This window comes from Aptenodytes patagonicus, chromosome 1 (genome assembly GCF_965638725.1).
Source record: "Aptenodytes patagonicus chromosome 1, bAptPat1.pri.cur, whole genome shotgun sequence".
NCBI classification, from domain to species: domain Eukaryota; kingdom Metazoa; phylum Chordata; class Aves; order Sphenisciformes; family Spheniscidae; genus Aptenodytes; species Aptenodytes patagonicus.
Genome location: NC_134949.1, coordinates 48811133 through 48835318, shown reverse-complemented (window position 1 = coordinate 48835318; position 24186 = coordinate 48811133). Strand labels below are relative to the sequence as shown.

Sequence of the window (24186 nt, the reverse complement as noted above, 5' to 3'; positions counted from 1 at the left end):
CTGAGCTTGTATGTTCAGGGTAATGGTCATGAGCAGTTGCCTCTTTGGAATGATGAGTTCATCATGTGCTTGAGGAAGATACCTCGGGTTAGAAGCGAATTGCATAATCAGAGGCGATGCTAAAATCTGTAAACTTTAATAAGGCAGAGCGACAGAAAAAGAATTTTAAGCATGACTAACAAGAGTGACTCTCGTTGTGAACGTGCTATCTCTGCGATAGTGTGCCGACTTCTTGGCTGGCGACGTATTGATCAACAGAGGGAGAGCAGCACTGTGATTATATGTGTGAGTAAAGCAGCAACCATTAAACAAATAATTAAACAAATCCACGTAGATATCCTTTTTTTCCCATTAGGCTTGTGGTTGTCACCTATAAAAGCAGCCGGGAGATGGTGTGAGCAGTGTAACAACAGTAGTCTCAGAACATCGATTCCCAGTCTTTCAGTGTTTCAGTTTTTGTTGGGAATCTTCCCGGGTTTTGCTTCTTACTCCTTATTTTCCCGTAGACCCACGTCCTTTGATAGTAAGAGAGTGCTAGTGTTAAGACTTGCACTTGCACAGCAGATTTCATGTGACATTGACCTGATTAGCCCACTGCGCAGGAACGGAAAGGCGGCCACCTGTCAATTGAGTGACTAACAGATTTTTTTTCTTCCCAGCATCTCACGAAAAGTCTGCAGCACAGTAAGTAGACTGCTTTACTCCTATTCTTATCTAGGAACAGTTTTACACCATGAAAGCTCCATAGACCTAACTCGAGATAACTTCAGGGGTATCTGGAGCTGAAGATAACTTTAAAGATAACTGTAAATGTTCCAAAACATCAGAGCGTGGTCCCGCAAAGTCTTAGTCGTATGTTCATCACAGCAGTACACCGCGTGCTGATCCATTTAGTCCGGTTTTAGTGTTTTATTCACAATATCTGAAAACCGTTTTCTCCTGCAGCAAAAGTACAGCAACATCTCCTGTTTGTGGGAAACACAACCCGTAGGCTGTGTGAGGATCAGTTGTGCCTTCCGTCACAGCAAACCTCGTATTATAAATGGACTTTTTTTGCCACCTAGCAACAGTGAGTAGAACTCTTTTTTCTCAACAGTTTGTTCATTAATACACGCAAATGTCCTTCCGGTGCTTACTTCCAGTGCTTAGGTAATATATATGTTAAGGTCAAGAAATGTACCATGGCAAACCGATGCGGTATGATGTGCTATCCCAGCAAGCTCAAGGCAAAGAAAGGAATTGTATTGGCATTTGAGTAGGGTTGCCACATCAACTTGTTTAGCTGTCATGTTACGGATCTTCCTAACTATCAGTTACACGAAAGACAAAGTCACAAACGGCGGTTTAGGTTGCTGAGATCCGTGGAGGAAGACTGTTGCTTTGCTGGGGTATTGGCTGGATTAAATCTCTCTAGTAGCGAAAATGGTTAGTAGGCAGGTAACCACTTAAGAGAAACAAAAAGTAGTGTGTGTGGTGGGGGGAGGAGGTTGGTAGGGCCGCTAGTAGCAATATCTGTTGACGGAGCACAACATGTTACCTGGATGAGCCACCCCTTGTAGAGGTAACATCAGATTACAGTGCTGTGTGTGCAGATGTATTTCCAGTTCATCGTTCTGAATAAATTCTTCAGGCTTGAACATTGGATGCAGGCTATTGAAGTACAGTAACAGTGTGTGGGCAGTACAGTATCTGAAAGTCAGAGTATTTACGGAAAAAACCACCACTGTAAGTTGGGTTCCTTTTTCCCTTTCGAAGAGGAGCTCTTGTCTAGCAGGAGTCCGGGTAGACAGCTGGAACCTGGAACAGGGAAAGAGTCCAGGGCAGGGAACCAAGACAGGTGTCAGAAATCAGGCGGAAGCAGGAGGGAGAGCAAGTCAGCGTGACTTGTCACAGATGCGTGAACAAGTGGACTGAACTGTAGTTGTTCGTGGGCCTGATCTCCGGAGCTGGAGACAGGTGTCAGAAGAGAAGTCCAGAAAGACCTCTAGTCAGAAGCAAACACCTTGTGTTCCTGCAGTTCCCCCGGGAAAAGGCAGCCTGTCATAGCTGGGCGTGTTGAGCCTAACTAACCACATAGGACCACGGCAAGAACTTGAGCGCTGTTTCGACGAGTGCCCGTACTGCTCTTAGTGCAGTTCCCACATCCACAGCACCGGCCCCTGGCAGCTAGTGCTGTCGTAAACACCACGTAGGCACGCTTGTGGGTGCGGTGTGAGTCAGAGACTATGCCCAAGAGGCACTACGGACAAGGGTATCCTGTAGAAGAGCAACGTCCAACGATCAGAACGAGAAAATGGACGCAACCCTTTTTCTTTTTACGGCAATGTGCATAAATTCAGAGTCCGTGTGCTCCACAAGAACACTGCAAACATTAAAACTGCATTTATTCGTTTTCATGCTTAGAAATCTTGTTAAGCTGACTTAAGTTTGATTTGGCTTACGCTACCCGGAGCTGAGAATATCCTGTTGGGGACACTGAGAAAGGCTCTACCAAGCTAAAGTGTTGTCTCTTACTTTCTCTCGCCTGAGACACAACAAATCCCATCTGTAGCAGTGTTATTAAAATGGGCTTAATATGATACACACGCTGCTCGTAGGCAAGCAAGAGGTGCACAAGAATAACAACAAGTGGAATACAGGAAGATGCCCATGCCTCGTCTTATTCCTCTGAAACTGGACAACATATCCAACTTCAATGTTTTGAATACAATGCACAGAACCCTGATTGTGTCTATAGCTGCACGTTGGTCAGCTTGAACAACGCAATCAGACTCACCATTTTTCATCATTTTTCTTTTCGGACCGTTGCATTTCCAGGCTCTCAGAAAATGCTATCCCAGTGCTGAAATAGTTTTGCTGGGTAGATTACATTGTGGGTAGATACAAAGGCCTAAGGAAAAGAGTATCTTTTCTGACTTTCTCCTGATTCAGTGTAAATTATTTTCACGAACTTCATAGTCTTTCTCAAAATCTACATTTTGTACTTAGTCAAGAGAGCTGTGATTCAGAAAATTGATAGGGAAAAAAAAGTCTACAGGCTAAAACGGGCTAATCCTGTGCTTAGCACTGCTAAATTCTTCAAAACTGATGCCGTGGGGAGTGATACAGGCCTGCCTATTATTCGGCATGTTTAAAATATTTGCCCAGGCGGGGTCCTCAACCCATTTGCTCTCTTCAGCCCAGGTATTCCTAATCACACGCCTCCCGAGGTTGTCAATCTCTCTCTGTTTTTTCATACTTTCTGTAGTTGGAAGATGCTCCTTTGCCAACCTCCGCAGAAGGTTTTTCCTAAAAGGCACAACCTGCCTATTTAATGATCCCTTCAGTATGAGAATGGTTTCAAAACTATACCTGCTGGTCTCAACCTGGGTGCGATATTCTAGTTCCCTCCTCATAAAATAAATGCAATGTTCTTTTCTGCAGATGCCCCGTTGCAACAGGGTGTCCAAGGAGGGATTCTGCATCCAGCCCATCGTCAAGAATCACTCAGAAATCAAGAGAATCTTTTATTCCCAATTCACCCTCCACTGATTATAAACCTCAACGACGAAGACGACGATGAAGAGGACGATGAAGAGGAAGAGAACTGTAAACAGTTTTTTTCTTTCTTTTACAAGCAAGTAGAGTGGGCTTTTTCGACTCTCGCAATGTACTTCACAACTGATCGATTACAATAACCGTTACATTTTTAGAAAAGACTTGTTGACAAGTTTTTGAAATAGTTCCCCGCTAATCTTCAAAGTGTCGGAACTGGTAGTCACCAGATGTGAGTGAGGCAGCACGTTCTGACTCCTGTCAAATGCCTAGCTGTATATTTCAATAGGGCTGTAATTCACCTACCTCTCTTTCATTAAATAGAGTTTAAAATGTGCTCCACGGTTCAGGTGGCCATCAAATACTCCTCAAAATGCCTCGAAATTCGGGGAGGAAATTGCAAGTTTAGGAACCAGGTACTTCTTTGCTGGGAAACAAACTGTTGAACAGGGGCTGTACGCACTCGTCACTGAAGGTGAAGTCACAGGTTTGTTCACAAGAGAGAGTTGTGTGACTTCCACTTAAATGATTTGTTCAACTGATTTCCTAAACTCTGTAGGCAGTCTCATTGTATTACAGAAAGTTATTCTTAAACCTAGCAAAGAGAATCCATGCAAAACTCTGCACTAGTTTAACTGAATGTGTATGTGTGGGGTTTTTTTTTTGTTTTTTTTTTTCATTTCTACAATGTAGTTAAACCGTTGACTGTATCTCACTGGGAGAGGAGAGATTCACAGGGCAGGAGTGAATTGCACATTCCCGGAGAGCGAAAGTCAGAGAACGACCGACTCTCACGCGTGCACTCCGCAAATTACTGTGCTAGTTCTCAGGCAGCCCCAAGCTGCTTTTCACTTTCCCCCTGCCCTTCAGGTTGGCTGGCAGGGCTGCCTGTTAGCGCTTCCTAACTCGCTTTCAGTCTGAGTAAGCCGCATTAATTTAAGCAATATACAAAGTAGGGCTTTGCTGATCTTAGTAGCCTTAACCGAGACGGGTAAGGAGCACTCACTTCACCAGCTCTGCCGGCAGACATTACAGGAGAGTAACTTTGGGCAGAGGTCTTGTGACAAGCACTCCCTGCTGACATGCTTAATCAGAAGATTTCCTTTTGGGTGTAAAGGAAGAAGGATTATTTTGGCAATGGCTACTGAAGATGTTTTTGAAGCATTTGAAATCAACAAACGTTAGCTTCTTAATACGTGTGGTAACTGCAATTCCATTGCACTTGGAAAGGCCTAACATTAAGGAATCATTTTTCTGTCCAGAAAGAGAGGTTGCGGTCAGAAAAACCAAAACCGTGACCGAAATGGAATTCCTTATGGTGTTTGATTATCAGGAAGTGTTGAAGGGCTTTGTATAGATACCTAGTAAGCTTCTAAAAATATCTCCTACAGATGTTTCTGACTGGGTGCCTAAGACTGCTGCAGACATCGAAGAGGAAAGAGCAATAAAGGAAATATGCTATAAATCTGGTAAATATGAAATTAGCCACTCTTTCCTAAACAGCAGTGCTGACAAGAGAGTAAACGTTGGGGTTTTTTTCCCTCTTGGGGTACGTCTAGGAGAGTATTACAGGATTCAGTACCCTCACCAACAGCAATCCACAAAAACTGCGTCTTCGCCTCGGGAAAACGAGCTATTACCCTTGGAAGCTACCGAGCGAGACTTGCAGAAAGGCAAGTACTTTTCATCTTCTTGGACAATGTTTACCACTTTTAAAACTACTGTTGCAGGGAGAAACTATTACACAGATTGCCCCGCCTCCACGCTTTTTTAGTTTAGTGACAATAAAAGGTAGCCTATTACAAAGAGCATAACAGTGCCTCAGTAAGTTTTCCCCATATATGTGTGTGTGTGTGCGTATAGTGTCACACACGTGGTGACTACCTGCATTGATTGCAGATGGAAAAGGTAGAAATGGGCTATTAACCCTATGCGTACTGTCCTGAGATACACAACATAGGTCTTTCATATAATTTTTCTTCAAGATCAAGATTTGTGTAGTCTAATTTTAACCCCCCTAAGGTTAGGAATGTAGTTTAAATTTCTCGTCTAGGCTCTGCGTTGTAAATGGAGAGAGACAGGCACTCTTAGGGGGCTATTTCTTGCATCATAAGATAGTGCCAAAGAAAGGGGAGATGAGTCACTTTCCCAGAGGTGCTCCGCGCTCGCTGCTGGCTGTCTTGGGTGTCTAGCTGAGGAAATGGAGCGACACATCAAACTTCTATAGAACTAAATTTAGATTAAATAAATACCCCCTTGAAGTGTCTTCTAAAAGAGATCTGCAAAAGAGTTCCATTTTGTTTTGAATGTTGGGCTTTACCCAACAGAATCAAGCTCAAAGGAATACAGATTAGTAAGTATTTACCTCCCTTACTACGTTTCTCCTTCATTCTTGACCAAGTGGCATGACCGAGAAAAATCTGTATTCGTTGCTTTAGTGAGTAAGTACTATCTAATTCCATTTTAGGAGAGGGAGAGATGTTCTTAATATAACAAGACACCAGAGTCATCAGTCGATCAGTCATCAAAAATTGCTGGGCAGAAAGATGACCTGCTACTTCTAATTAAAAAAAAAATAAATTGTTTAGTTTCACAGTAGTGTAAATTTCAGGGATAAAACCGCGATAATACTGTTTTATGTAAAGCAGAGTTGAGTAGGAGGATGTGCTCATAAAAAGCGGGAACGGAAAAATTGTCTCCGTGTCATGCTTTTTCGACTGACGGTCTTTGCCTGCCTAAACCGTTCAAAAGAATCGGGCAAAATTGTTTTCTTCTTATTTCGACGTTTAAAATGTTTGTTATTGAAATAGTTTTGAAAAGCTATTTCTGGCAAGTATTTGGATACAGTTAGACTCCAGACGCGGGATCAGTAACAAATACACGACTACAGCTTTTAAGATATGTCTTTATTTACCGTTAGATACATTCAGAGAAAAGGATAGAGATGTTTCCCCAAAGCATTTCTTCAACTGAGTTAGTTCTCTGAGGCTTTAGGTACGATGATGACGCGCATCTTGAAAATACCATAAATTCCATCAGGTAGGGCTCACAGATACCGTTCCTGAGCAGTGAGAAGCTAAAGAACGAGCCGGTAACGTGTAGCTGGTTCTTTACTTTGGAGCCAGAGTCTTCTTTAACCTGTGCATGATGGTATTAGAGAGCATGAGAGCTACGCATCAGCTACGCTCGACAGGATCCAAATAACTAACAAGAGAGAAAGAAGAATATCAAACGAGAGGTTACAGGAAATTGCACTAAGCTAATCACTAGCTCACAGAGGTGGGAGGAAGAGAACGGCAGTGCCGTTCCCTGGGCTTACACACGAGCAGCTAAAACATTCTTTCTGTTGCCTTTCCAGGTGAGGGTACTACAACTCCTACAAAACGTACTAACACAAAAAGGGACGCAGAGACTTCCGGAAAGAGAGCACCAACAGAGCGTATTCCCAGAACAGATCGCAGATCCTTTGAAAATGGAGGTAATATACTTTAGCATCAGCTTCTGCTTGCTGGACATCTGGTGGTAAATAACTGAACATGCACGCATTAAACCTCACCATTTCGTATTTGAGGTATTCTTTGTTCTTTATGTGCTAGAGGCTCTTTCCCATGCTGCACTGTTAGTTATAACAATCAAAAACACTGTTTATGATTCTGCTTGGTTTAGGATTATTAAAAAAAAAAAAAATCCTCTATGCTGATTGCAATTGATTTTTTTCCTGCTTAATTTTGGAAAAGAAATGGTTCTGTGGAGTTATAAAAAAGAAATGCCTACAGAATAATACCCTTCGTTACTAGGTCTGTTGACATCGGAGGTAAAGCTACTATAGGAAGGATGACTCTTGAGCCATTCATCGGTGTTTCCGCAATGCAGTTTGTCAGCATGTCAGCAATGCCAGTCCAGCTGTTAAAACTATGTGTGGGCCCATGCCGTAAACTGTATCACTGAAGTGCCTGAGGATTAAAATAATCCTTTTATAAACTGAAGTTATTTTTTATGCCACGTCATGTTAGTTGTTCAGTTTGCAGGACAACACATAGCTGAACTGATACAACTGAGACAGAGGCAAAGCATACCTCTCGCGCAAGGGATGAGAGCTAAGCACCGGCAGACAGGAACGTGTTAACGTTCCTGTTTTGTTGCTAACTGAGTCACCTTGTAACGACACGCAGTTCAAGCTCACAAGTTGTCACCCTGTGCTTTGGAGTCCGTTTGCATTGGGTTCCCACTTAGATCTCACACTGTGACTTTGGGAAAGGATTTGTTCCCCCGCGACACACGCGTAAATTGCATGCAACTTCTGATTCCCAGTCATTGCAAATGTGTACGTGGATTAAAGCAAATGTTTGTAGTTTTAAACTGTAAACCCTAAATACAGTATTCATGAAGATTTTCTAATTCATAATGAGAAGCATTCTGAGCCAGAACTGGTCAAAGCAACTGTATGAGGTCAAAGTAGTGTTGGTCTTTGTGTTCGTAGTCAATTTTTGAGTTTGCTTTCACGGTTGTGCGACCGTGAACTCTGCCAGAGGAAATCTAGCCACTTTTGCTTCCCTTTTGGGGAATGATACCTTTAGAATAATTAACAGGTAAAACCATCTTCCACCCAAGAAGACCTGTGTATGAAGTGGGAGATCAGGTTTTCAAATCACCACAGCATTTTTGGATAATGAAATTCTTGTGTGCTTTTTAGGAAAGTAAGTATGTGTTCTTTTAATCCCTCAGCAACGAACCACACTGAGCTGCTAAAGAACCATCACTGTAAAGAAGGAAAGGAAAAGAAATGGATTTCTGAGGAGCCACGAAATTCACCTAACACAGTAACAGGAAAAGGTATTTTGAGAAAACAGGTGGCTTATTCATTTCTATTTACTAAACTGGTAGACGATTTAGCACCACCCAGTTAATGTCTGTTCTTAGGGTCAAATACGGACAACCCATATTTGCATTGGACTATCCACAAAGAACATGTTTTTCATCTTGTCTTCCAGCCTCCAGTCTCCCGCAATATGTCACCTTCTGAGTAATAGCACAACATTCCTGTTTGTTTTTTCACTTCTAGGAATTCACACTTCCGACCCCACAGTGAAACCAGGTGACCGACAGAGGGGTCGGGGTAAGGATGATGGAACTGCTGCTTCTATCCCTTACGTGAGGGAAACTGGAAGAAAGACTTATTCCAATTCTTCAGGACCTCCAAGATCAGCATACGTAGTCTACCGTACTGTCACCGTCAGCCAAGAACCAACGTCCAACGGATCTACAGGTGGGCTCCTGCTTACGCAGCATTCTTAAAACGCCTCCAATTTACCTGTCTGTATTGTGCTGCTTTCGATTTTGTCCCCGCAGGTGAATGTGACGCTATTCATGCCTACCTACGGGCAAGGGTAAATTTGATCCCGCACAACTGTCCTAAGTAGATTGCAGCAGTATCCACAGGCAGAAACGTAAAGCTTTGTAAAGCTTTACAGTTAGTCAGACAGAATATTCATGAGCAGTAATTGAGCCACCGTCGCAGCAGGAATTCATTTCTCTGCCAACAAAGAGGGATGAACGCGATGATGCGCTGATGTGCACTAACGTACTGACCCCCACTATTTACAGCACCTCTTAGGTGATTTCTTCTTTTGAAGTATTTCATAAACCTCGGAATAGTCCACCTTTAGCTTCTCGTTTTGCTCTAACTATTGATAGCAATAGTACTAGAAGTAGTTTTGCAGTAGAGTTTCAGTCTCCTCTCAAGAAGCGTTTCTTGTCCAACTTTTTTCCTCCTCCCAGCAGGGGACGAATGACCTTGCTTTGCGCGGCATTTTGCCACAACTAGGATTTCACTGGAGTTTTGATTGTGATGGCTTTCTGATTGTTTTGGCTTTAAGCTGCCCCATAAACTGAAGCAGAAGTACAGAATTTCTGCTGCATTCTGGCCTGAACTGATGGGAACAAAAGGTGCTTGTTGACATTCGCAGGGGAAAAGCAACAACAGGCAAAGCCACGTCTTCCCGCAGAGTAGCAGGGGCCGGGTGAAGAGCACTGTGGCTACTGTATACTGCAACCTTCCCTGTGGAGTTCTGTTTGTCGTTTGAAGAGGGCTTACCTATGCGACCAATGCTATTACAGTTTTAGCCTCCTCATGGGTAGTATTTTGTTATGTTCACCAAGCGCCCATGTCCAGGACGTATCTAGATGCTACAGACAGAGGAAGTAATTCATAGTTCAGCCAGAAGGTGTCCTTCGGAGTGCACTGGTCTCCGTGGGCTCAACCATGGACGTTCCAGAGGTGCGCATACCACCTATGCAGTGTAGAGAAAGGATCCAGCTGGGCAGGCAGTCAGCGCTTAGAGGACAGTAGTGGATGAGGGGGTTGTGTTCACAGCTGCTCTTGAGACAGTCTGAAAATACAGACACGTTCAGAGAAAAGGACAGAGATGTTTCCCCAAAGCATTTCTTCAATTCAGTTAGTTCTCTGAGGCTAAGGCACGCATCTTGAAAATACCATAAATTCCATCAGGTAGGGCTCACAGATACCGTTCCTGAGCAGTGAGAAGCTAAAGAACGAGCCGGTAACGTGTAGCTGGTTCTTTACTTTGGAGCCAGAGTCTTCTTTAACCTGTGCATGATGGTATTAGAGAGCATGAGAGCTACGCATCAGCTACGCTCGACAGGATCCAAATAACTAACAAGAGAGAAAGAAGAATATCAAACGAGAGGTTACAGGAAATTGCACTAAGCTAATCACTAGCTCACAGAGGTGGGAGGAAGAGAACGGCAGTGCCGTTCCCTGGGCTTACACACGAGCAGCTAAAACATTCTTTCTGTTGCCTTTCCAGGTGAGGGTACTACAACTCCTACAAAACGTACTAACACAAAAAGGGGCGCAGAGACTTCCGGAAGGAGAGCACCAACAGAGCGTATTCCCAGAACAGATCGCAGATCCTTTGAAAATGGAGGTAATATACTTCAGCATCAGCTTCTCCTTGCTGGACGTCCGGTGGTAAATAAAATAACTGAATGTATTTGGATTGGACTATCCACAAAGAACATTTTTTTCATCTTGTCTTCCAGCCTCCAGTCTCCCGCAATATGTCACCTTCTGAGTAATAGCACAACATTCCTGTTTGTTTTTTCACTTCTAGGAATTCACACTTCCGACCCCACAGTGAAACCAGGTGACCGACAGAGGGGTCGGGGTAAGGATGATGGAACTGCTGCTTCTATCCCTTACGTGAGGGAAACTGGAAGAAAGACTTATTCCAATTCTTCAGGACCTCCAAGATCAGCATACGTAGTCTACCGTACTGTCACCGTCAGCCAAGAACCAACGTCCAACGGATCTACAGGTGGGCTCCTGCTTACGCAGCATTCTTAAAACGCCTCCAATTTACCTGTCTGTATTGTGCTGCTTTCGATTTTGTCCCCGCAGGTGAATGTGACGCTATTCATGCCTACCTACGGGCAAGGGTAAATTTGATCCCGCACAACTGTCCTAAGTAGATTGCAGCAGTATCCACAGGCAGAAACGTAAAGCTTTGTAAAGCTTTACAGTTAGTCAGACAGAATATTCATGAGCAGTAATTGAGCCACCGTCGCAGCAGGAATTCATTTCTCTGCCAACAAAGAGGGATGAACGCGATGATGCGCTGATGTGCACTAACGTACTGATCCCCACTATTTACAGCACCTCTTAGGTGATTTCTTCTTTTGAAGTATTTCATAAACCTTGGAATAGTCCACCTTTAGCTTCTCGTTTTGCTCTAACTATTGATAGCAATAGTACTAGAAGTAGTTTTGCAGTAGAGTTTCAGTCTCCTCTCAAGAAGCGTTTCTTGTCCAACTTTTTTCCTCCTCCCAGCAGGGGACGAATGACCTTGCTTTGCGCGGCATTTTGCCACAACTAGGATTTCACTGGAGTTTTGATTGTGATGGCTTTCTGATTGTTTTGGCTTTAAGCTGCCCCATAAACTGAAGCAGAAGTACAGAATTTCTGCTGCATTCTGGCCTGAACTGATGGGAACAAAAGGTGCTTGTTGACATTCGCAGGGGAAAAGCAACAACAGGCAAAGCCACGTCTTCCCGCAGAGTAGCAGGGGCCGGGTGAAGAGCACTGTGGCTACTGTATACTGCAACCTTCCCTGTGGAGTTCTGTTTGTCGTTTGAAGAGGGCTTACCTATGCGACCAATGCTATTACAGTTTTAGCCTCCTCATGGGTAGTATTTTGTTATGTTCACCAAGCGCCCATGTCCAGGACGTATCTAGATGCTACAGACAGAGGAAGTAATTCATAGTTCAGCCAGAAGGTGTCCTTCGGAGTGCACTGGTCTCCGTGGGCTCAACCATGGACGTTCCAGAGGTGCGCATACCACCTATGCAGTGTAGAGAAAGGATCCAGCTGGGCAGGCAGTCAGCGCTTAGAGGACAGTAGTGGATGAGGGGGTTGTGTTCACAGCTGCTCTTGAGACAGTCTGAAAATACAGACACGTTCAGAGAAAAGGACAGAGATGTTTCCCCAAAGCATTTCTTCAATTCAGTTAGTTCTCTGAGGCTAAGGCACGCATCTTGAAAATACCATAAATTCCATCAGGTAGGGCTCACAGATACCGTTCCTGAGCAGTGAGAAGCTAAAGAACGAGCCGGTAACGTGTAGCTGGTTCTTTACTTTGGAGCCAGAGTCTTCTTTAACCTGTGCATGATGGTATTAGAGAGCATGAGAGCTACGCATCAGCTACGCTCGACAGGATCCAAATAACTAACAAGAGAGAAAGAAGAATATCAAACGAGAGGTTACAGGAAATTGCACTAAGCTAATCACTAGCTCACAGAGGTGGGAGGAAGAGAACGGCAGTGCCGTTCCCTGGGCTTACACACGAGCAGCTAAAACATTCTTTCTGTTGCCTTTCCAGGTGAGGGTACTACAACTCCTACAAAACGTACTAACACAAAAAGGGGCGCAGAGACTTCCGGAAGGAGAGCACCAACAGAGCGTATTCCCAGAACAGATCGCAGATCCTTTGAAAATGGAGGTAATATACTTCAGCATCAGCTTCTCCTTGCTGGACGTCCGGTGGTAAATAAAATAACTGAATGTATTTGGATTGGACTATCCACAAAGAACATTTTTTTCATCTTGTCTTCCAGCCTCCAGTCTCCCGCAATATGTCACCTTCTGAGTAATAGCACAACATTCCTGTTTGTTTTTTCACTTCTAGGAATTCACACTTCCGACCCCACAGTGAAACCAGGTGACCGACAGAGGGGTCGGGGTAAGGATGATGGAACTGCTGCTTCTATCCCTTACGTGAGGGAAACTGGAAGAAAGACTTATTCCAATTCTTCAGGACCTCCAAGATCAGCATACGTAGTCTACCGTACTGTCACCGTCAGCCAAGAACCAACGTCCAACGGATCTACAGGTGGGCTCCTGCTTACGCAGCATTCTTAAAACGCCTCCAATTTACCTGTCTGTATTGTGCTGCTTTCGATTTTGTCCCCGCAGGTGAATGTGACGCTATTCATGCCTACCTACGGGCAAGGGTAAATTTGATCCCGCACAACTGTCCTAAGTAGATTGCAGCAGTATCCACAGGCAGAAACGTAAAGCTTTGTAAAGCTTTACAGTTAGTCAGACAGAATATTCATGAGCAGTAATTGAGCCACCGTCGCAGCAGGAATTCATTTCTCTGCCAACAAAGAGGGATGAACGCGATGATGCGCTGATGTGCACTAACGTACTGACCCCCACTATTTACAGCACCTCTTAGGTGATTTCTTCTTTTGAAGTATTTCATAAACCTCGGAATAGTCCACCTTTAGCTTCTCGTTTTGCTCTAACTATTGATAGCAATAGTACTAGAAGTAGTTTTGCAGTAGAGTTTCAGTCTCCTCTCAAGAAGCGTTTCTTGTCCAACTTTTTTCCTCCTCCCAGCAGGGGACGAATGACCTTGCTTTGCGCGGCATTTTGCCACAACTAGGATTTCACTGGAGTTTTGATTGTGATGGCTTTCTGATTATTGCCATTATTTAGGATTATTTCTCACCTTGAATAAACAAGGCCTTGGGTCTAATTCAAACGTCTGTTTTCGATTTAAATGTATCGATTGAAATACTCTACTGTCCTCTTGATAGGACGTACTATGCCATCAATTTGACAAGAAGCCTACAGGTGGCATTCTGAGTCTTGTATCTTTCTTTTCGGCAGTCTGTTGCAGATGCAACCATAATTTTACACCTTTCGCTTTTTTTTAACTTGCTGCTATAGCGTCACGCAATCTAGTACCTCATTTGGGTTTTGTTTGCCTTTCTACTTTCCCTTTCCACGGTCACTCTGGATCATTGTGGTTTTTCATCTGTCACTTCATCAAGGCATTTAGTGGCAAATAATTGAAACAATCCTAAGTTGAGGAAGTGATTTCATCTTGCCAGCTGCAGTCTCCTCTCTTAAGCTGGGCTGCATCTCCACCTTGAGGTGCCTCCCTGCCTTAATTTCCAACAAAAGGAACCTCCTTCAGACAGAGTAACCCCCGCTTTAAGAGGAATAAAGTGAAGTGAAATGAATCCCGACATCACTGCTTCGTCTCGGGGACGAAGAGTTGTGGGGCTTTTCTTTTTGCTTTGAATGTCTGCTTTGATTAAATGTGGACAGATTGGTAGAGAGATTACAGAGAGAACGTTCTTAATGTGAAGAATACCTCTTACCCAATTTCCAGGTTAAGAAAAGGAGAGCACATTTCAAAAAAAAGGTGAGCAGCATTTTTGTCACAAGAGCGACCGTTACCATTTTCGCTACCTTTCTTTTCAGCAGTACCTGAGCCGTACGGTGGGAAACGCTCCAAACAAAGGAATCAGCTTGACACAAAGAGGAGATTTTGGACCCAAACGGAAAACTATGGTAATACTTACATGTTGTGTATCAACGGAAAGTTGTAGGATTATTGGGCAATTAATAATTTGAATCAGTGGCATTAAGCTGGAATTAACAGGAAACAAGAGTATTAATGAGATGAAGTTTTAACCAAATTTTACAGAAAACGGTTCGTCAGTAGGCAGCTTACTCTGGCGCAAAATCAAGTGCCAAGCACACAACCGTAATATTGCCTTGCATCTAGTGCTTGCACAGCCAGAGATGAAACAGGAGGCTGGCTTACGGGTTCACTTAATCTAACAGCAACTGATGCCTTTGGGAAGATTTTCAACACAGCAACATTCACGTTCTTCCAGTCAAGGACGTCCGTGGCAGAACCGCCGCGTTTGGAAGATCCTGTGGGCCTGCTGAAAACGCTGCAAGATGGCAAATGATCTTTAAAGTACTAGAGAGAAAGTCTGTATTTAACACTAGCTTGTATTTCAGAGAGGAGGTATGACTCACCCGATGCATTAATTGACACCTCAGCCAACGTAATATTGAATTCACACATCAGACTGAGAGAGTCTTTCCTGAAATGGTAGCTGAAATTAAGAAACAATGCGTATGTTTTTTCTACAGACAAATATACCTCGGGATCTTACAATGCACCAACTTAGAGGAAAAAAACCCCACATGCAAAAACGTTCGCCAGGTTCAAAACAACCATTCAGGTAACTGTTTGAGAGAAATTTTTACAGTTCAGTCTTTTTAGTAAAAGTGGCATGTCGCTCCCCACCGAGGGAATGCAAAATTGCTCTTAAAACTCCCCCAACCAAAACCCGCGAGATTCTAAGCAGTGCCGAGTACTCTGACAGAGCAGTTAGTAGTTTTGTTTGTTTGCAGACATGTAATTTTGCCTGCCTAACTAGCCCGTGATTCCTAGTTTTTCCCCATATTACTGACATGAAAGCAAAAGATGTGCCCGCCTTTAAAGCGAGGAGCTACAAGAAGTGGGGTTTGGCTTGTAGCACTGGGCAAAGCAGAGCAGAGACTATATGAGCGCGATCTATTTGTCCCTCTGCTTGGCTGCTCGTGAAGCATCTGCAATAGCTGAACGATGATCAGCCGAGGTCCAAATTCATAAAAGGACTCGGGCTACAAACCCTTCACAAGATGCCCGAAGGACCGTGAATACATTTTACAGCCGTCTTGAAAGCAGAGATTAGAGCCTCTATCTCGTGTCTCGCGCCGAAAGCTTAATTCTTAAAATGTTTCTGAAAGAGCACGTAGTTTTCCTCTAATACATTATGCACAAAACGTTCTGCATATCTATTTGGACAGCAGAGCCAAGAAGACGTGGAAGCGAACAGAACAGGAGAACGATACGTAGACAGGAGAAAGAGATGAAGCGAGTGCGTCACTTCACAAGAAAAATCTAAATTGAAATACGGAAGTTATCAACTGGAAAAACCAAAGCTGATAAAATGGCAAATTCTGAAAAGAAGATGTACACAAAACAAGGCGTAAAGACTGTAACGTTTAGAAACTGACAAGAATGGAAACTTGTGTTTAAAAATAGTGTTTGTATATTCATAACTGTACAGTAAATGTACCTCATAAAGATAAAGATGTGTTACATTTTACAGACGTTATTTCCCTTGCTTGTAACAGGACTGTAATTAGCTAAAATAAATTCCACTGAGCTTTGACTACATTGAATTGACAAGCATAAAAGTATGCCTTATTTGAACTCATCTTTCAACTTTCAAGTTATGTGCAGAACACTCTGCACCTCAAATCAGCAAAACCTCCCCCTCTCTCCGATTCCTACCCCCGACTCCATAACCGGCAGCGCCCTGTGCATGGAGGAGCGAGTGATCCACAACACAGTCAGCCTGAGCAGGCGCAGGCGGTGCTGTGCCGTGCCGTGCTGCGGCTGAGGGAACGGGGCTTGTTTAGCCTGGAGAAGAGGAGGCTGAGGGGAGACCTCACCGCTCGCTACAACTACCCGAAAGGAGGTTGTAGCCAGGTGGGTGTCGGTCTCTCCTCCCAGGTAACAAGCCACAGGACGAGAGGAAACGGCCTCAGGTTGCGCCAGGGGAGCTTTAGATCGGAGAGGAGGAAAAACTTCTTCACCGCAAGGGTTGTCAAGCACTGGAACAGGCTGCCCAGGGAAGTGCTGGAGTCACCATCCCTGGAGGTCTTTAAGAGACGGGCAGACGTGGCGCTTAGGGACACGGCTTAGCGGTGGACTTGGCAGTGCTAGGTTTACGGTTGGACTCGATGACCTTAAGGGTCTTGTCCAACCTGAGCGATGCTACGATTCTACAATAAATACATGGCTCAACGAGATAGTAACAGTTCCTGCCAGCTCTCAACTGCTCTTGGCCGAAACCAGCGGAAGGGAAGGGATCAGTGCTTTGTGTGGTCAAATCCTTATCCAAGACTTCCCTTTCACAGCTTCAAAGGCACTAAGACCCACAAAAACAACAAAAAATACAGGCGTGTTTTCCAGACCACAGACGCATCCCCTATTACGTTCCTTAATCCCCTCCTGCCTGGTTGTCTCTGGCATGAGGGCCCCAAAGAGGAGCCCAAGGAAAGGGAGGATATTCAGCATTTCATGCAGGGAGGCCCTCAAGACTGCGTGTCTGTGTTTTCACATACGCGCTGCATGACACGTCCCCCACGCTGGCTTAAACTAACAGCACTTGAAAATAAGCCCCGAGACACGAGAATCGTTGACACCTTTCTTCAGCTTGTTTGTCGGGTTTTCCATCCAGCCCGGCCCATAGACAGGCTTGCCCTGGAGTTTCCAGAGGGGTAAAACCAGCAGTTTCCTGAGGTCACCATACCCTGCAGAGTACTGAAATCAACCGCATAAAAGGCAAGATAGGACTTCTCACTCGTCACCAGAGAAATTTCATACCCAAAGGCACCCTTTAAAGTCATCACTTAACTACTGTAGATCAATCCAAAATCTAGCCCTAGAATCTTGCCTGGTGTAATACAAAGTTTCCTCACAATTTCAGGTAAAGGCAAGAACCCCAGCGATGCAGCGAACCACACTCGTCGCGTTTTCCTCCCAACCTCCACACGTCTTGTAATCCTCCCCAAGGAAATCAGGCACCCTCTATCACATAAATTCTAGTGTGCAAGGAAGATTTCCTAATAAGAAATTTTAAAACGGGAATACTTCCTCCACTGGCATGCTCGCTTAGACCATGCTTCCTGGACTTCAGAGAGTAAAATCTGTAACAACTTTAGAAACACCTACTATGTTTACGGTAACTGTTACTTTGTGGTCAAGACCTTTAAGCAGGCTGGAATTCACAACAGCTGCAATCCAGTAAGTCATACAATAAAAGTGAAAACTAAGTAAAACAAGGCTTCTAGTCAGCAGGAGAAACCTGCATACGGACCTTCCTTCCTACCTTCATAGGCAGTTACGTAACAGCAGGTTCCGGCCACCTTTTCAGTAGGAATTGCATTGTACGTATCTGCCTCTAACGCCTTTCCAGTTACAGTTTCAGTTGCCAACACTTGAAACGGCTGAAAAGAAGACAGGTGTTTTAAAGCCTCGTCAGGGCTGTCTTACTGCCTCGGTCTCGTGCGGATTCTTGCTCCTTACAGCTGGCCCCCCTCTAGGTCCAGTATTACACATTATAGTGCTGATTTCTAATACTGTCGAAATACACCCTTGTTTCTTCAAGACATGACGCTTTGGAAAATGCCCTAAGACAAAAGAACAAAGGCAATCTACTTGCAAACTCTCTCCCTCTTTTAATCGTTCTTGATGAGTATTTAGAGGTGACTTTGCCTTCCACTTTACACAGTGCATATAAACTAGAAGGGTTCCAGTCCAACGCTGCAAAATGTTGAGATGTGTCTCCCTGCCTCACGATGGCAACAGAAACTCATCGTGACTAGCTGCTCCGAGCTTTCAGTTTGGAGCGGAAAGTCAATGGCACCGTGTTAGTGCAATGCACGGACCTGCGGAATGCAAGGTGGCAAAAGCGTCCCGGTGTTAAATACTTAGGAGCAGTGCTGCCAACTGAACGCTTTCCCGCTTACAAAGAGCACAGAAGGAAGTGGGCCGGGGTCTGAAACAAATACCCAGCCACAACTAGTCCACACTTCTAGGAGGACTCCTGCAGCTAGGGCTTCTGTAACACCTTCACTGCAAACATGTAATCCCTTCTGTTTGGATTCCAATAGTCTCCTCGATAACCATCACCCCGCCCTCCTCTCGCCCCAGCCAATTTTCACTTGTAAGCTGGTCACGGTCTCTTCCTGCTGGCAAAACACAAAGCGAGTCCTTGTCTTGCAAAAGTCTCCAAACAGAATTCGGAAGCCGTAAAACGAGAACAACCTTCTACATGCTTGCCTGACATTACGTGGCTGCTTCATATTTTAGTCATCACATGTGGAACCACAACATACAGCATACAGGAAGATTTCACGAAGGTGACATGGAAAAGAAAATTTCCAGGGCAGGGAGGAAACATGCCCGTTGGTTTTCCCACCACCACCCCGCTTCTTCCCTAGCAGTCATAACCCCCTCTATTATCCTTGCCTGCGCTTTGAAAAACAAGAAGAATAGCATCTACACTGGTATAGACCTAATCCCCTGTCGGCTTGTCCCCTATGAAGGAACAACAATGTCGGGAGCTACCCTTACACGACCATTATCAAGGTGGTGTTGGTACTGAGAGTTCAACAGTTACGTTACTGACGTTTTGGCAACCACTTCAGCTCTTCCGTCCAGAAGCCAAACACCAACGGGAGAAAGTCACCCAGATGGATTCAAGTGCACTACGCAGCCGACAGACAGCAGTAGGTGCTGCTACTGCAGTCGGGAAACACAAGTCGGAGGTCTAGAGCTAGACAGGTGAATGCCACCCCAATCTGTCCCGACACTGCCTCTTACATCTCGGGAAGAAACAGCTTGGATCGGGCTCCATTACTTTCACCTTCGTAAGTATCCCGCGTCTGACAGCCTCAAATGAATTCTTCTGTCATGGGCCTGATATTCCTTTGGTCACAAAAAAAAGACCTTTTCTTTTAAAAAAAAGGAAGAAGAGACACAAGCTGATTTTTCCCCCGCAAGGCTCACAGGCGGGGACGGCAGGATGGTTTTACACAAGCTCCCAGGGCGGTCATGTCGCAGTGGCCTCAGTCCTCGCCATGACTGTTCCCGACACTTAGAGAAAGCAAACACAACGTCACGGTGAGCACCTGGGTGCACTTGGCAGGAAAGGAGCGGGACAGAGCTCAAACGGCTCCCACACGACCTTTCTTCCCCGCATTTACGGGGGGGGGAGCCCCATGGAAAACGCTGCCGTGCATTTCCCTCAAGGTCTGGAGAGAAACCTCTCCCCACTCGGGTGTCCCCCTCCCCGCAGCCGGGCCGGGCCGCGCCGGGCGGGTCTGACACGGTCGGTGCTGCTGCCCGTCCCCCCGGCTTCGCTCCGCTCCGCTCCGCTCCGCCCCGCCGTGCGGCGCCGCTACCCGCGGCCCAGCGACTCCCCCTGCGCCCGGCCCCGGCCCCGGCCCCGGCCCCGGCCCCGCCTCCCTCCCGCCCGGCCCCGTGCCGCCCCGGCCACCTGGCGCTCCCGCTTGGCCGACGGCTCCTCCTTCACCTCGGTCACGAACAGACACGGCACCTGCCGCTGCACCGCGCCCCGGCGCCTCATGGCCCCGCCCGCCCGCTCCCGCCGCCGGCCCGCCGCCGAGACGGAACTGCGCCTGCGCCGCCCCGCGCCCGCCGTGCGCGGCGGGAAACCGAGTCCGTCGCCGCCCGCCGGGAGCCCCGCGACGCACCCCAGCGCCGGGGACGGCGGGGCGGGGCGCGGTCGCCTCTCTCCAGCAGCCCTCGGCGAGGCGGTGGCTCCGCCGCCCAGCCCGGCCGCGGGCCTGGGGCAGCTCCGCTTCCCACAGCGGCGGCTCCCGCCGCGGCAGGGCCGCCCCGCCCCAGCTGTGCTCGGCGCCGGGCTGAGGCGGCCGCGTGGTGGCCCGCTCGCGCGCCGTGGCGGCGGCCGTTAGCCGCCGGCGGTGCCGTTCCCCTGGCCTGGCAGCCTTTCCTCAGGCTGTCTTTTCTGCTCGCCGGGGTGCCACACGCCCGGGCCTGGGGCGTGGATGCCCTGGCCCCAGGGCGTGGGCACCTCTCTGGGTCCGACTTTGCCTCCGCCAGGACAGCGGCCTCCTCCTGTTAGCCAGGCTCTGCGCCTCGGTAGACAACCTTTCAGTCTGTGGTGGGTTGACCCTGGCTGGACGCCAGGTGCCCGCCAAAGCCGCTCCATCACTGCCCTCCTCAGCTGGAGAGGGGAGAGAAAACACGACGAAAGGCTCGTGGGTCGAGGTCACTCACCCGTTACCCTCACGGGCAAAACACACTCGCCTCGGGGGGCGGGGGACACGACGGGAAATTAATTTATTAGCAATCAAACCCGAGTAGGGTAATGAGAAATAAAACCTGAATCTTAAAACGCCTTCCCGCCACCCCTCCCTTCTTCCCGGGCTCAACTTTACTCCCGCTTTCCTCTACCTCACCACACGTTGTCTCTGCCGCTCCTTCCTCCTCAGGGGGAGGACTCCTCACGCTCTGCCCCTGCTCCAGCGTGGGGTCCCTCCCACGGCAGACAGTCCTCCACGGACTTCTCCAACCTGAGCCCTTCCCACGGGCTGCAGTTCTCCACAAGCTGCTCCAGCGTGGGTCCCCCACGGGGTCACAAGTCCTGCCGCCAAACCTGCTCCAGCGTGGGCTCCTCTCTCCGCGGGTCCACAGGTCCTGCCAGGAGCCTGCTCCAGCGCCGGCTCTCCACGGGGTCACAGCCTCCCTTGGGCGCATCCACCTGCTCCGGCGTGGGGTCCTCCACGGGCTGCAGGTGGAGATCTGCTCCACCGTGGACCTCCACGGGCTGCAGGGGGACAGCCTGCCTCACCATGGTCTTCACCACGGGCTGCAGGGGAATCGCTGCTCCGGCGCCTGGAGCACCTCCTCCCCCTCCTTCTCCACTCTCCTTGGTGTCTGCAGCGTTGTTTCTGTCACATACTGGCTAGCGGCGGGTCCGCCTTGGAGCCGGCTGGCATTGGCTCTATCCCACATGGGGGAAGCTTCCAGCAGCGTCTCACAGAAGCCCCCCCTGTAGCCCCCCCGCTACCAAAACCTTGCCACGCAAACCCAATACGGAATTAATGCTTCCTGACCGTACCTTCTTCCGCGCCTCATTTAGGCACAGCTATACAGCTACAAAGAGCCCCTGTTTGGATAGCTCTTGGCAGCGTTGACCCGTTCCTCCTATGGCTGCTCCTGCCCACTGACAGTTCATTATCCGTGGCCCTCATCTGCTTTCCTGAATTTTCCTTCCCCTCTGTGCCCCAGTCAGTGGTAGGGCTTACGGAACTGTGGCAGCCTTTTCACATCGTTTCTCTGTTCACAGCTCTCGCCAGTACTCCCCACCTTGATCCCAGCGGGCACTTTCATTCTCTACTTAGGTGAAGTCATTCCGGTAGAAGTCGCTTTATTCCGCTGCCAAAGTCCCAGTGGTCAGGCATGCGGTACTGTCCTTTGCAGTTAGCCTTCGGGCCACCCGCTGATACTTGGGTTACAAACAAATCGATAGGCTCCTAGAGAGACTAGAAGACCTCCAGTCGTTTCAATGTCTTTGTCCTTCTCCCCCGGCTTGGGTGTAGCCACCGCTGAGCCAGCCTTGTACCCTTTGTGCCCATGGAGTCACTGGCACCTGAAGTGTTCATCTCCAAGTCACCGATGTCACTCAGTGTTGCAAATTTGACCCTATGTCCTGGGGATAACAGTATGCCTTACCACGCTCCGGGACTGAAACTTCATCCCCCCCCCCCCCCCGATACCTTTTGTTCAGAGGCAGCCTAGGACCCGAATGAGAACAGAGGTGTTAATTAGGGACACAAGCGTACGCTGTTCTTTCTGCTTTAGCTGTGGCAGCGGGCGTCACGGAAGCGAGAAAAAGCAATGAACCCCAACACTGTAAGCAGTTAGCAGCTAACAGCGCACTAGCAGGAAGCAGCAAGTTTCTCCATCCAAAGAAAGAGGTACAGTAAGGAAAACACTGGGCTCGAGGGTTTTGGTTAAAAATAGTCCAAGAAGGAGGTTTGTCTTTGCGGTGTCAAAGATTTGCTTCCAAGGCCACAGTTCCTACGGCAAGGAGTTGGGTATTATTGAAGCCCCGCCAAGTGGGTTTCTGCCGTTTTACGTTAAAGAAACACCGGAGCGGGAGACTCTTTGAAACGGTCCGATCTTCCGTACTTTACTCTGAAGCAGTGGAGATAAAGGAAGATGTTCAAGCTGGACAGGTCAGAGAGCGCCATGACGCTGATGTCACCAGCTGGAGGAGCGGTTGGCAACCGTGGAAAGGTAACATTCTATACCGGCTGGCAACTGCCTTCGTCGGTTCAACAAGCCTGGAGAAGGTACCACCTCCTTCGTTCACGTGTATTTCGCTGTCAGTTGGCGTTTTGTTCCAAAAAAGCAGCAGAGCTAAGGTCCTGAAGGTCCAGTTTTTGAAAGGAAACTGCTGCTTTCGGGATAAGATTACGATTGGCCTGAATGCTGGTAGCTTTAACGTTTCCATGTCTGTTCTGCCGGTATTAAGAGAGTGGAGGAGAAGCACACGAGGTGAAAATGGCCGCAGTTGGGAATGACCGCTCTTGCCATTTCTATTCCCCCTACGCACAGGTAAGTGCTGTAGCTTTTAGAGTGGTTTGTGTCCTTGACTTTCTTGATACACCCGTGTTGAAAGGGAGGTTTATTAGGTAAAGGTAGAAGTTGATACGTCGCTCTGTCTGGGTCATGGCCGCACCTGTAGGTCAAAGATCTGATTTTCGGCAGCAGTGAGAAGAGCTAATGCTCACCTAAACCACAGGCAATTAGGACTCCTGCGAACTGGGCTCCGATACTCAAGGGACACATCAGTTAAAAACCGCGCATAAAGTTCACTCATCGCTCATCTTTCTTACTGAATCAACGTTACATTGATTCTGAATAAATAGGCCACGTTTATCATCTCTGCTTAGAGCCACTGCCTGAATTTCTGCAAAATCGGGTACTTAAAACAAAGTCCTTCAACATGGGTTTGCCCTTCAAAGCAATATTTATATGCCACGTGGTAAAAATCCAGGGGTGGGTGTAGGGCTCGTTGTTGTTGCATCCCTTCCAGCATCGGGGATTTAGGCGTTAATGCCTGGGAGATGGGCTTTGGCTCCAGACCCCAGCGTGTCTCAGTGGATGGCCCAGCTGTACTGGCTGCAGCCCAAAAGTGGCGTGTTTTTGTAGGAGATGCTGCTCCTACACCCAGCTGCTAATGTCTGGAAAAGTGGGTGAAACTTACCTTCGAATAGTCAAATATTCCCCAGTGTGACTTTGCTTTCCTCTAAAAACTGACACAGAAAGTCGCTAAGAAATACCCGGCAACCTGGCATTTACAGCTCTCAGCTGGGATGTAGTTCATATCCAGGGTATAAACCTGAGCTTGTATCTTCAGGGTAATGGTCATGAGCAGTTGCCTCTTTGGAATGATGAGTTCATCATGTGCTTGAGGAAGATACCTCGGGTTAGAAGCGAATTGCATAATCAGAGGCGATGCTAAAATCTGTAAACTTTAATAAGGCAGAGCGACAGAAAAAGAATTTTAAGCATGACTAACAAGAGTGACTCTCGTTGTGAACGTGCTATCTCTGCGATAGTGTGCCGACTTCTTGGCTGGCGACGTATTGATCAACAGAGGGAGAGCAGCACTGTGATTATATGTGTGAGTAAAGCAGCAACCATTAAACA

General features: G+C 47.1%; 1 long non-coding RNA gene across 2 annotated transcripts; it reads right to left on the bottom strand.

Annotated features, from left to right (window-relative positions):
* Positions 1 to 913: 913 nt before the first annotated feature.
* LOC143158269 (uncharacterized) lies at positions 914 to 20072 on the bottom strand. 2 transcript variants are annotated; one of them, XR_012994951.1, is made up of 3 exons: positions 19979 to 20072; positions 17807 to 19575; positions 914 to 2256 (listed from the first exon to the last, which is right to left on the bottom strand). It is a non-coding gene; the product is annotated as an uncharacterized LOC143158269 (long non-coding RNA). The 2 variants fall into 2 exon arrangements; XR_012994953.1 differs by lacking the exon at positions 914 to 2256 and adding an exon at positions 11273 to 11994.
* Positions 20073 to 24186: the final 4114 nt, after the last annotated feature.